At 38.6% G+C, this 11,327-nt stretch overlaps 1 long non-coding RNA gene across 1 annotated transcript; it reads left to right on the top strand.

Moving 5' to 3' along the window:
* Positions 1-6,941: 6,941 nt before the first annotated feature.
* Positions 6,942-8,143, top strand: LOC115927119. Its single transcript, XR_004065428.1, has 2 exons — positions 6,942-6,992; positions 7,887-8,143. It is a non-coding gene; the product is annotated as an uncharacterized LOC115927119 (long non-coding RNA).
* Positions 8,144-11,327: the final 3,184 nt, after the last annotated feature.

The following is an 11,327-nucleotide window of genomic DNA, read 5'->3' as shown; positions in this document are numbered from 1 at the left end:
TTAGCATTTGATGTAACATTGGCGGCTTTCTGCTTTGTATCAGAGTATCAAGCTGCTTATTGATGTTCTCCCAGACTATTTATACCGCAATAGTGATCGACGATCAACTCTTTGCAAAGCGCGCGATTCTCTGGAATGTGATGGTGCGGTTAGCATATGATACATGGGCGGCTTTCTGCTTTGTATCAAGGTATCAAAGTATCAAGCCCACAAAAAAAGTGAAATTGTTGCATTTGTAGGAAATTACATTTTATAGTAGTAATTTCCCACATTTGAAAATGCCCATCAATCTTCAGAAGGGACGGTGAAGTGGGGGCGGAAGGGGGGCGGAGGACTCACAGCGTGATATCTTATATTCTTTTTTTGGAGGGGGGGGGGGGGCTCTGATGATGACTTTTCTTTTTACTTAATGATTACACCACCGAGCCACAACTCGGCCTATAATTATTCATGGCCAAACTACCCGATTTTAGACATTCTTTTTTCCCAGAAATCTGCTCAGTGTACCAGTATCACTTGCTTAGACAAAGGCATATGAGGGGGAGACAGCCGGGTCACTACGAAGGATGCACCCCCCCCCTCGTCTCCTCTCGGCAATAATCGGGAAAAAGGTCCCAATTTCGGGCAGAAAGGTAAATAAAAGTTACATAAAGAAGAAAATAAAGCAGCGCTCAAATTAATACAATTTTTACCTCTGACATTTTTTCCTCTGACATTTTTACCTCTGACATTTTTACCTCTGACATTTTTACCTCTGACATTTTTACCTCTGACATTTTCACCTCTGACATTTTTACCTCTGACATTTGCACCTCTGACATTTTTACCTCTAACATTTTTTCCTCTGACATTTTTACCTCTGACATTTTTACCTCTGACATTTTTACCTCTGACATTTTTTTCTCTGACATTTTTACCTCTGACATTTTTACACCGAGCCTGGATATCATACCCAGCAAGATTAAGAGGTAACAACATTTTTGCCCTTGCGGCATACTACAAAATCTGACCTTTGTTTGTACTAATGCATTTCCAGAATGTATTTACTGATAAACAATAAGCATTCCTCTACTCACGCAGGACTTAAGTATTTTGATTAAAGGTAAAGACCATTTTTGGAAACGCCCCCTCTCTAAAATGAAATGGTAGCTTTTATTACCAATCATGTGAAAGAATATTTTTTGACCAATACGTAATGATACAAATTTTGCCGAGAAACCGCCCACTAATTGATATATTTGGTAAATTATTATGTCTATTTGGGACTGATAGATATAACGCACGTGTCGCGTAGTCCCATATACATCTTTCTGTGTACAGTGCTTGTAACTTTACCAAGACTGGGCCGAATTTCTTATCATTTTGATGATTCCAGAACCTTGCAGTACACACCAATAATTATATGCTAGCTGATCAACCTTTTCTGATCTATTCAACAACGTTTCTTACACAATGCAATCGCATAAACCATAACTGGTCTTTATCTTTAAAAACGCACATCAACACTTTGTAAGCGCCACAGCACGTTTTGTTCAGGGGAAATCATTTTTCATTGTGTATTCTTTGATTTTGTGTAACCGGTACTCGTAACTCTTACAGGGAATAGAATGCCTCAATGAATATTGGTATGACATGAAATGCTATTTTTTGGTTCTAAGTTTTATTTAATAATATAATTATGTAAAATCATAGAGATTTTTCATCAATGACCCTGCCCTGGCAGCGACCACTACACGACACACCCTGGGCATCCGGCTGGCCAGCTTGTGGAGGTATTCATTTGAGATTTTTTTTGCCAGGCTTTCTGAAAAATCAACCACAAATGAGGCTGACAAGTTCGGCATTTTCTTCGACCTTCCTGTCCACCTCTTTCCAATGCAGCTCCATTAGATTCACATCTTAAAACTGGCTGTTAGGACCCATTTCTTTTCTTTTCTTTCTCCAGGGAAATTTCACACAGTTTTGAGGAATATTTAAAGTTTTTTTTTTCTGCTGGAAGACGAATTGAAGACCAGTTTGTCTTCCAGCAGCAAAACGGCCCCAAACATTCCGAAGCTGTAAAAAACTACCTGGATAAAATAAGAAAAGAAATGGGTCCCGGGAAATGAAGAGTGGGCACCCCAGCTCGTCCCGAGATCTGAATCCAATAGCGCTGATATTGGAAACGTTTAACAAGAGGTTCCGAGAAAAACCCCAACAAGCAAATGACGAATAAGCCTCATCTGTTGGTAACTCTTAAAGAAGGCTTTGACATTTTCCTGTGACTCCCTCCACGAGTTGACCAGCCGTCGCACAGTGGGCCAGAATCGCCTCAAAGTGTGCCAAAATTCAAAATTGGCGAATGTGAATTTTTATATTTTTTTCATTCGTTTTGGGAAGAAAACATTCTAAAGAATATTTTTCCACCCATATTTTAATATTTAGCGAGTTTTAAAAGTGTCATATACCCCTGCGAACATGGGAAAATCTATATGTTGCTTCAAAAATGATAAAAAAAGGTAACTTTACACTAGGTGTTGAGAATGTATGAAGGGAAAAGCAATCAACTTGATACTGCGTGCACTTCTTGCCTATTGGTAACCCAATTAGAAAATACAATGACCAAATTTATGGAAGCTTCATTTTGGGGAAAATGAGCATTTAATTTCACAAAAAAAGGGGAAAAATGCAATTTTTATATAAAAGTAGCATATTAATTAGGATTCCGGCCGATTCCCGCAGTGATGTTTATCTCAAAATGTCCGCCCAAACCTATGCTTTCCATGTATGGTATTTCTTTTTGCCATAATTTGCGACTCTGCATGTGCAGGCGCTTTTTCTCCCCACGTCCATCGATTATTATTAGGCATAATCGGTACAATTTTGTACTGTTTACGCACAGCCGATTCAACGCTCGTCCGCGTAACCATGGCAACGGTTACGTGAGTGTAGAGCGTGTAGCGTAGTGTATATTGCTTTCACACGTTGATGCAATTCGCAATCATATATGATATCATTCTAGGAGAACTTGGATTGAAATAAACGATGGCGGTATTAAGAAGACAGCTTTTTCATGCTGTGCATTCAGCTGGCTTCATTTCAGACATCAAACTGGCATCCAAAACATCCATTGATGCATTATGTGCATATCATAATTTGGGTAACAAGTCAAACATCCCACAAAAACTTCTCAAGAGTTTGTCAAAGACTATTGGACGCTTTCTGTATCGTATGCGAGAGAAATGGAACAAGTGTGGTCGTCGCCAGGAATATTTCATGAAAGAAAACGAGGACTGGCTTAATCAGACATTGACATTCAATACTGAAGTAGAAACATTTCTTGCACAGCAAAACAGCACAGATACCGGGACAGAAACAGAGCCAACTTCAGACTTGCCAGGCACGTCACAGGGCGCATCCAATGTGGGACGTCCAGCTAAGAATTGGGACACTCTCTCAGATCGTTCTAAAAAAAGAAAAGCACACCACCTTCTAGAAGACAGGGAACCAGAGGAACTTCTATATGCGGCATCTCAAGGCGTGTATAAGAAAAATTCAAGTTTGAAATATGTGTTGAAATTCGCAATGCTAACACCATCAAGACCAGCTAAAATAAGAAAACTGATATCAGAAAAAAAGAAAGAACCATTAAAATTCTCAAGTGAAGAAGCTTTGTCACTTTTAGTTGAAACAGGAATGACAAAACAGGCATACCAAACAACCAGACTTGCTGCAAAAGGTAAAAATGCTGATATTTATCCACCGTATAACGAGATTAGGGAAGCTAAGGAAAAATGTTATCCCAATGACATCTCAGTCACGGAAGACTCTGGGAAAGTACCCCTACAAAGCCTCTTAGACCACACTGCACTTCGGATAATTCAGGAGCAGAAGGACACTATCACGCGAGTCATTGAAAATTTAGAAGAAGATGAACAGTTCAATTGTGAATTGGTGTGCAAATGGGGCTTTGACGGCTCATCAGGCCACAGTGAATACAAACAGAAGTCTACTGCAGGTACGTGTTTTCTTCTTTCCACCCTACAGAGCTAAATGCGTTTATTCTTTTTTTATCAGAGAGACCAACATCAGCATTAAAGCTGATTCATGAAACAAATAAAAAAAGGACATATCTTAAGTAAAATAAAAACACATGGTTTTAATGCTCCAACAATTAAACAAGCTTAGGTTTCCATTAATATTTATTTCCTGATAATTATATATATTTCTTATGAGCAATGATATTTTATGTTTTGATAAAATAAATAATCAAAGCCTCCAAATGTTGGGATAATATAGATACATTTGGACGTACATTATGTATGAGTATAACATTTTAAGTTTCATTCTGATGAAATTTTAAAGTAATTTGAATTCATGTTTGCTGTACACAATTATTCATTTCTGACATAATAATTTTATTTTTCTACTGCAGGTACTTTGGATGACAGCAGCATATTTTGCACTACTCTAGTTCCGCTGCAATTGAAGGTAAAAGACAGTATTTTGTGGCAAAATCCGGTTCCTTCTTCGTCAAGATTTTGCCGACCCATTCATCTTCAATTCAAGAAAGAAACAACTGAACTCTCTCAGGAAGAGTATAGATCTGTTCAAGATGAAATCAAGAAATTGCAACCTATGAATGTATCTTTGGACATTGATTATGAGCTGGCAGCAGATCTAAATAGGAACGACAACATACAGATTAACTATGAATTGCACTTCACCATGGTAGATCAGAAAGTCGTGAATGCTCTGACAGAAACCAAGTCATCTATGCGATGCTATGTCTGTGGGGCTACTCCCAAACAGTTCAATGACATAGAGAAACTTCCCTCCGCGTCAAATGAGGAAGCTTATAGCTATGGACTCTCACCTCTACATAAATGGATCAGATGTTTTGAGATGTGTATTCACATTGCTTACAGAATTACGATTAAAAAGTGGCGTGTTTCAACTGAAAATGACAAAGCTGTCGTCGCTGCTCAGAAGAAGAAAATACACGATCGCTTCAAAGAGGAAATGGGTCTTAAAGTAGATGAACCGAAACAAGGATCGGGAAATACAAACGATGGGAACACTGCACGCAGAGCATTCCAAGAGGAGGACACCTTTGCTGACATTTGCGGGTTAGATTTGAACTTAGTACATAGGATTCACATGATCTTAGTAGCAATTTCTTGCAAATCCTCTCTAAATCCAGTACGATTTGGAGACTATTGTCGCAGAACAGCAGAAATCTATGTACAACTCTACCCATGGTATAAAATGCCTGTGAGTGTGCATGTACTGCTGCTTCACGGCTCTACCATTCTTGCTTGTTCAGTTCTACCGATCGGGATGATGAGCGAAGAAGCTCAAGAAGCCAGAAACAAGGACAACAAGGTATACAGAAGGAAATTTGCAAGAAAGACATCAAGAGTAGACAATATGAGTGACGTGTTCCACCGTCTTATGATTACAGGCGATGTTGCCATCAGTCTTTTATCACTTAAAACTCCACAGCCAAGAACCCTGCCACGTGAAGTCCAAGAGATGCTGAAAGACTTTCGGGTCATTCAAGACAATGATTCTCCAGACAGTGACTCGTAATGAGAAGCAAAAGGACCCATACATAGAGATATGGCAAAAACGTTATAAAACGTTCAAGGGTATTTCATATTTTTAAATCATAATAATTTATTTGATTATATTCCAAATCCCTTTGAACATCTTCTGAAATCAATCGATGTCTCATTCTTTAAATTCATATGGAAAGGGAAACCCGATACAATAAACAGAAAACAAGTAGTTTGTAAATACGAAAATAGTGCTCCAATTGCGCGTCTTAGGTCCAGAAACCCTGAAAAGTTTCCCTAGTCAGTGTCATATGAATCTGTTTATGTGTTACAATGCATGTTGGCCTTTTCCAATCAGAAAACTGTATTTTAATGACGTGAGAGAAATTTGAAAATGCTCCAATAGTGTTTCTTAGGTCCAGAAACCCCTGAAAAGTTTCCCTAGTCAGTGTCATATGAATCTGTTTATGTGTTACAATGCATGTTGGCCTTTTCCAATCAGAAAACTGTATTTTAATGACGTCAGAGAAATTTGAAAATGCTCCAATTGTGTTTCTTAGGTCCAGAAACCCCTTATAAGTTCCACTAATCAGTGTAATATGAATCTGTCTATGCGTTACAATGAATATTTGCCTTGTCCAATCAGAAAACAGTATTTTAATGACGTCAGAGAAATTTGAAAATGCTACAATTGTGTTTTTTAGGTCCAGAAACCCCTTATAAGTTCCACTAATCAGTGTAATATGAATCTGTCTATGCGTTACAATGAATATTTGCCTTGTCCAATCAGAAAACAGTATTTTAATGACGTCAGAGAAATTTGAAAATGCTCCAATTGTGTTTTTTAGGTCCAGAAACCCCTTATAAGTTTCACTAATCAGTGTAATATGAATCTGTCTATGCGTTACAATGATTATTTGCCTTGTCCAATCAGAAAACAGTATTTTAATGACGTCAGAGAAATTTGAAAATGCTCCAATTGTGTTTCTTAGGTCCAGAAACCCCTTATAAGTTCCACTAATCAGTGTAATATGAATCTGTCTATGCGTTACAATGAATATTTGCCTTGTCCAATCAGAAAACAGTATTTTAATGACGTCAGAGAAATTTGAAAATGCTCCAGTTGTGTTTCTTAGGTCCAGAAACCCCTTAAAAGTTCCACTAATCAGTGTAATATGAATCTGTCTATGTGTTACAATGCATATTTGCCTTGTCCAATCAGAAAACAGTATTTTGATGACGTCACACGGATTTGAAAATACTCCCATCGAATACGTGCCTTCACGGTTGTTTCATCGCAAAGCATGCCGGGACATAATTCTAGTCCATTTTCACCTTCGCCGTGATCAGCTGTCCTGTTGCAAACAACGGGATTCTTATCGAATCAACATCATAATCTTGTACATAGTCCGCTATTCTGCAGTGATTTTCTTCCAATCCAGTATCATTTGTACGGTAAGAAAACCAAAGTTTGTGGTTATTCATTTTTATGACTAATAAAGCTGATAATACGACGTAATGAGAGTGGGCCGAGATCCAACTTTAGTAAATGTAGGCCTAGATCTAGTCCCGTATGTTCAAATGTGTGTGCATTTTAAGTAGACTGATTGTCTTTTAAGCTGCTTAAGTACACTCGTCTCGTGTTTTAGGTAGAAATGTACAGTAATATGAGATTTATGTCTCAGGAAATATGAATAGACTTTCCAGATCCTATAATTGATAATGGAATAGGGTCTACTAGAATGGCCGACAGTTAGGCCTAGAAAGTGATTGCAATTAGAAATTATAAATGTAAGAAAGTAAAAGAGGCCATGAAAACGATAGATTTTTTCGATCTGGATCTGAATATAATAGTCTGATATCAATGAGCTCTACTTGAGGATCTACATGACGGGGGCGTACGGAGGATTTTTTCGAGGGGGGGGGGGCCGGGTGGTAAAATTTGAAAATCACGCAGTCAATTTCACAACGACTCGGCCAGCCGGTGAATAAGCCGGGGGTGGTAAGAGCACCTTTTTTTTTCCTTCTTTTTTTCCCCGAAAATATGAAATTTGGGAGACCGATATTTTGATCAGTTGGTGGGGGGTAAGGTCACCTTTTTTGGGTCACCCTTTAGCACAAAAAATGTTTAATTTATTTTTGTTATTAAAAAAGTGAGGGGGGGGGGGTTTCCTCAAAAACACACACACACATAGTCTAAACAAAATTGGAGGAGGGGGGGGGGGTTCAACCCCCGAAACTCCCTCCCCCCTGCATACACGTCTGCTACATGATCTAGTGTTGAAGAAGTGATGAGGGTTCTTTGGTCACAAACTTAAATTTGATTTTCTTTTCCCTTTTATTTATCAGTTGCAGCATCATCGAACACTATGACCCATGAATCAGAAGATAACGTAGATGCTACGAGAGAGCTCATTTCACAATGGACAACAGAAGTGTTACGTGACTTTCTACAAGGAGGGGACTCAAGCTTGGAAATCGAGTACCGGTAGTCATTATTTTATGGGTGTTCTCTGCCTTGACTCTGGGGGTACTGTTCAGCCATCCGAGGTAGAGATAAACTGGACGATGGATGGAGAGGGGGCGGGGGGGGGGGGGGGGGGGGGGGGAGAAAGGCATGCAGACTGCAGAGCTGGTCGTCTACTATGTATAGAGACATTTGTGTGTACCTAGTAGATAAGGACCCTCCATCACTAGAGGGAAGAATGAGAGACTACAAAGAGGGAAAGGCATTTAGTTATTTTGCCAGTTTCTGGTTAGGGAGATATTTTTTTCATCTCATGGGAGAAAGCTGTCTGTAATTCAAAATCATTTGATACTTGAATAAATTTAGTTCATTTTCTAGACTGTTTCATGTCAAACCGTTGATTCTACTTTCTTGTGAGTATAGTCAGAGAGATAGAGAAGTAACACGAGTAATGAATGAAAAAGAAGCTAATATTTGAACGAGGAGGAGAAAATGGAGATTACGTTGTTGCCCATAGAGTTGGAATAATTGTTCTTACCACTTTTTATTAAATGATTGTGACCATTTGGTTTATTGTTTGTACATAAAGGTCATATGTTATAAGAACTGTATTGATCAATCTAAAGAGTCTTATAGATTGATTAATACAGTTTTGAGATGATGATGATGATTGTGATGATGAACGAGAAGGAGAAGAGGAGGAACATATCATGAGTTGATGGAGAAAAGATTGATAGAGGGGTTATCATTACAGAGAGAGGGAAAGAGAGATGGACTAACATGAGGAAGGGAGAGCAAGAATGGAGGCTATGACATAGGGGAAGAGATAGAAATCAAAATTATATTTATACTAACATTTACTAAATTAGAATAGTAAATTAGAAGATAAAGCTAAAGGAAAGAATGCAAACTAAAATTAAGCAAAGACCATCACAATATCGTTTACATTATAATATAAATTAAGTAAAGGTACATGGAAACGTGTACATTTGTAAAATTTAATCTCTTGTTCTCTTAGATCTTCCTCTTCACACCTAATTCTTGCTCTCACTCTCTATCTCTCCCTCCCCTCTCTGTCTCTTTCTCTCTCCTCTCTCCTTATTATCACTCTTTCTCTTTCATTAAGCGTCGACATCTCTCTCGATGCCTCTCTCTGTTTCTATGATTTTTCTCTCGTTAAATATTTAAAACATCTGGGGCCCGTTGCATAAAACTTACCATTGATGATAACTTTACCACCAATGGCAACTACCATGGTAACAGGGCTCAACAGCCAATCAAAATCAAGGTTTCCATGGTAGTTACCATTGATGGCAAAGTTACCATCAATGGTAAGTTTTATGCAATGGGGCCCAGGTCTGTCTGACCTTCCTCTCTTGAATAAATCATGAATAACTTCAACTCGGCGTCCTACATACAGTAATGATTGCTTAGTACTCATCTACAACCTTCTCTGTGTTGTTTTATTTTATTGATAAAATAAATATAACCATGAGATGAATACAAGTTAGATCAATATCAACAGGTTTAATGCAATGCATATAAGTTGACATCTTATGAAGAAGTAGTACCACCCCCGCCCCCCCCCCCTCCAGGAACGGGAACGGAGGTACCGCATGCGTGTTCCCAAAATCTCTGGCTCGTAACAAAGAAAAAGATCTGCCCGTATTGACTTTACACACTGGACTTTTGCTGAGAAGGGGGGGGGGGGGTACCACCTTTAATGCAAACACATTTAAAGGGATCGGGTAACTTACTCTCAGATTCTGAAACAAAATCCTGGATTTAGCTCATGCTGCAATGATAAATTTAGGTCAGTCAGGAACTCAATGACTTTTACAATCTGATCGCCTGTCTGATTATCAAGATATTTACGATTGGAAATCGAAACCAAATTTTGTGTTTGCCAAACGGTTTTCATAACACTACAGTTTATTGGGGAAAACGAGTATGGTAAAAGGGGTCAAACAAAGATTTTTACTTTTTAGAGGCACTTCTTGATCATTTTGAAGCACAATTATGTTAGGGCTTCAGTATTAATACACCATATCACAGACACTGGTAGCACGTAGGGCCATACGTCCATCTCGGTTTAAACATTGTTATACATTGTTAAACAATGCATTTTACAATACAACATACACCATACACCATTTGCTGTCACATGGTTTGGAAATCACATTACAGATAACAATTCTACAACTGTAAGGTTTCACCTGTCGTCATTTGATACCCGAAGGAACACTTTTTTAGGGGCTAAATCTAATTTTTTCACAAGGCAAAATAACTATATGCCTTCCCCTCTTTGTAGTCTCTCATTATTTTTACCTCTAGTGATGGAGGGTCCTTATCCAGTAGGTACATACAAACATAGTAGGCCAGTTCTGCATGCCTACCCCCACCCCCCCCCCCCCCCCCCCAATCCATCCATTGTCCAGTTCCTCACAGTGTCTACCTCGGATGGCTGAACAGCTACCGCGTCAAGGCAGAGAACACCCATAGAATAATGACTACCGGTACTCGATTTCCAAGCTTGAGTCCCCTCCTTGTAGAAAGTCACGTAACACTTCTGTTGTCTATTGTGAAATGAGCTCTCTCGTAACATCTACATGCACGTTATCTTCTGTTTCATCGGCCGTGTTCGATGATGCTGCAACTGATAAATATAAGGGAAAAGGCAATCATATTAAGTTCGTGACCACAAGAATGATTGTAACAAAAGAATCCTTATCACTTCTTCAACACGTAGATGCTCAAGTTGAGCTCATCGATATCAGAATTTATATCCAGATCCAGATCGACAAATCTATCATTTTCATGGCCTCTTTTACTTTTTTACACTTAATTGCAATCACTATCTAAATGTCAGCCATTCTAGTAGACCCTATTCCATTATCAATTATAGGATCTAGAAAGTATATTAATATTTCATGAGACATAAATCTCATATTACTGTACATTTCTACCTAAAACACGAGACGAGTGTACTTAAGCAGCTTAAAAGACAATCAGTCTACTTAAAATGCACACACATTTGAACATACGGGACTAGATCTATTCTAGGCCTACATTTACTAAAGTTGGATCTCGGCCCACTCTCATTACGTCGTATTATCAGCTTTATTAGTCATAAAAATGAATAACCACAAACTTTGGTTTTCTTACCGTACAAATGATACTGGATTGGAAGAAAATCACTGCAGAATAGCGGACTATGTACAAGATTATGATGTTGATTCGATAAGAATCCCGTTGTTTGCAACAGGACAGCTGATCACGGCGAAGGTGAAAATGGACTAGAATTATGTCCCGGCATGCTTTGC

The sequence above is a fragment of the Strongylocentrotus purpuratus genome, unplaced genomic scaffold (assembly GCF_000002235.5).
Source record: "Strongylocentrotus purpuratus isolate Spur 01 unplaced genomic scaffold, Spur_5.0 spur5_scaffold_20, whole genome shotgun sequence".
NCBI lineage: Eukaryota > Metazoa > Echinodermata > Echinoidea > Camarodonta > Strongylocentrotidae > Strongylocentrotus > Strongylocentrotus purpuratus.
The sequence above is the reverse complement of the archived record's forward strand: the minus strand, read 5'-3'. Positions and strand labels throughout refer to the sequence as shown.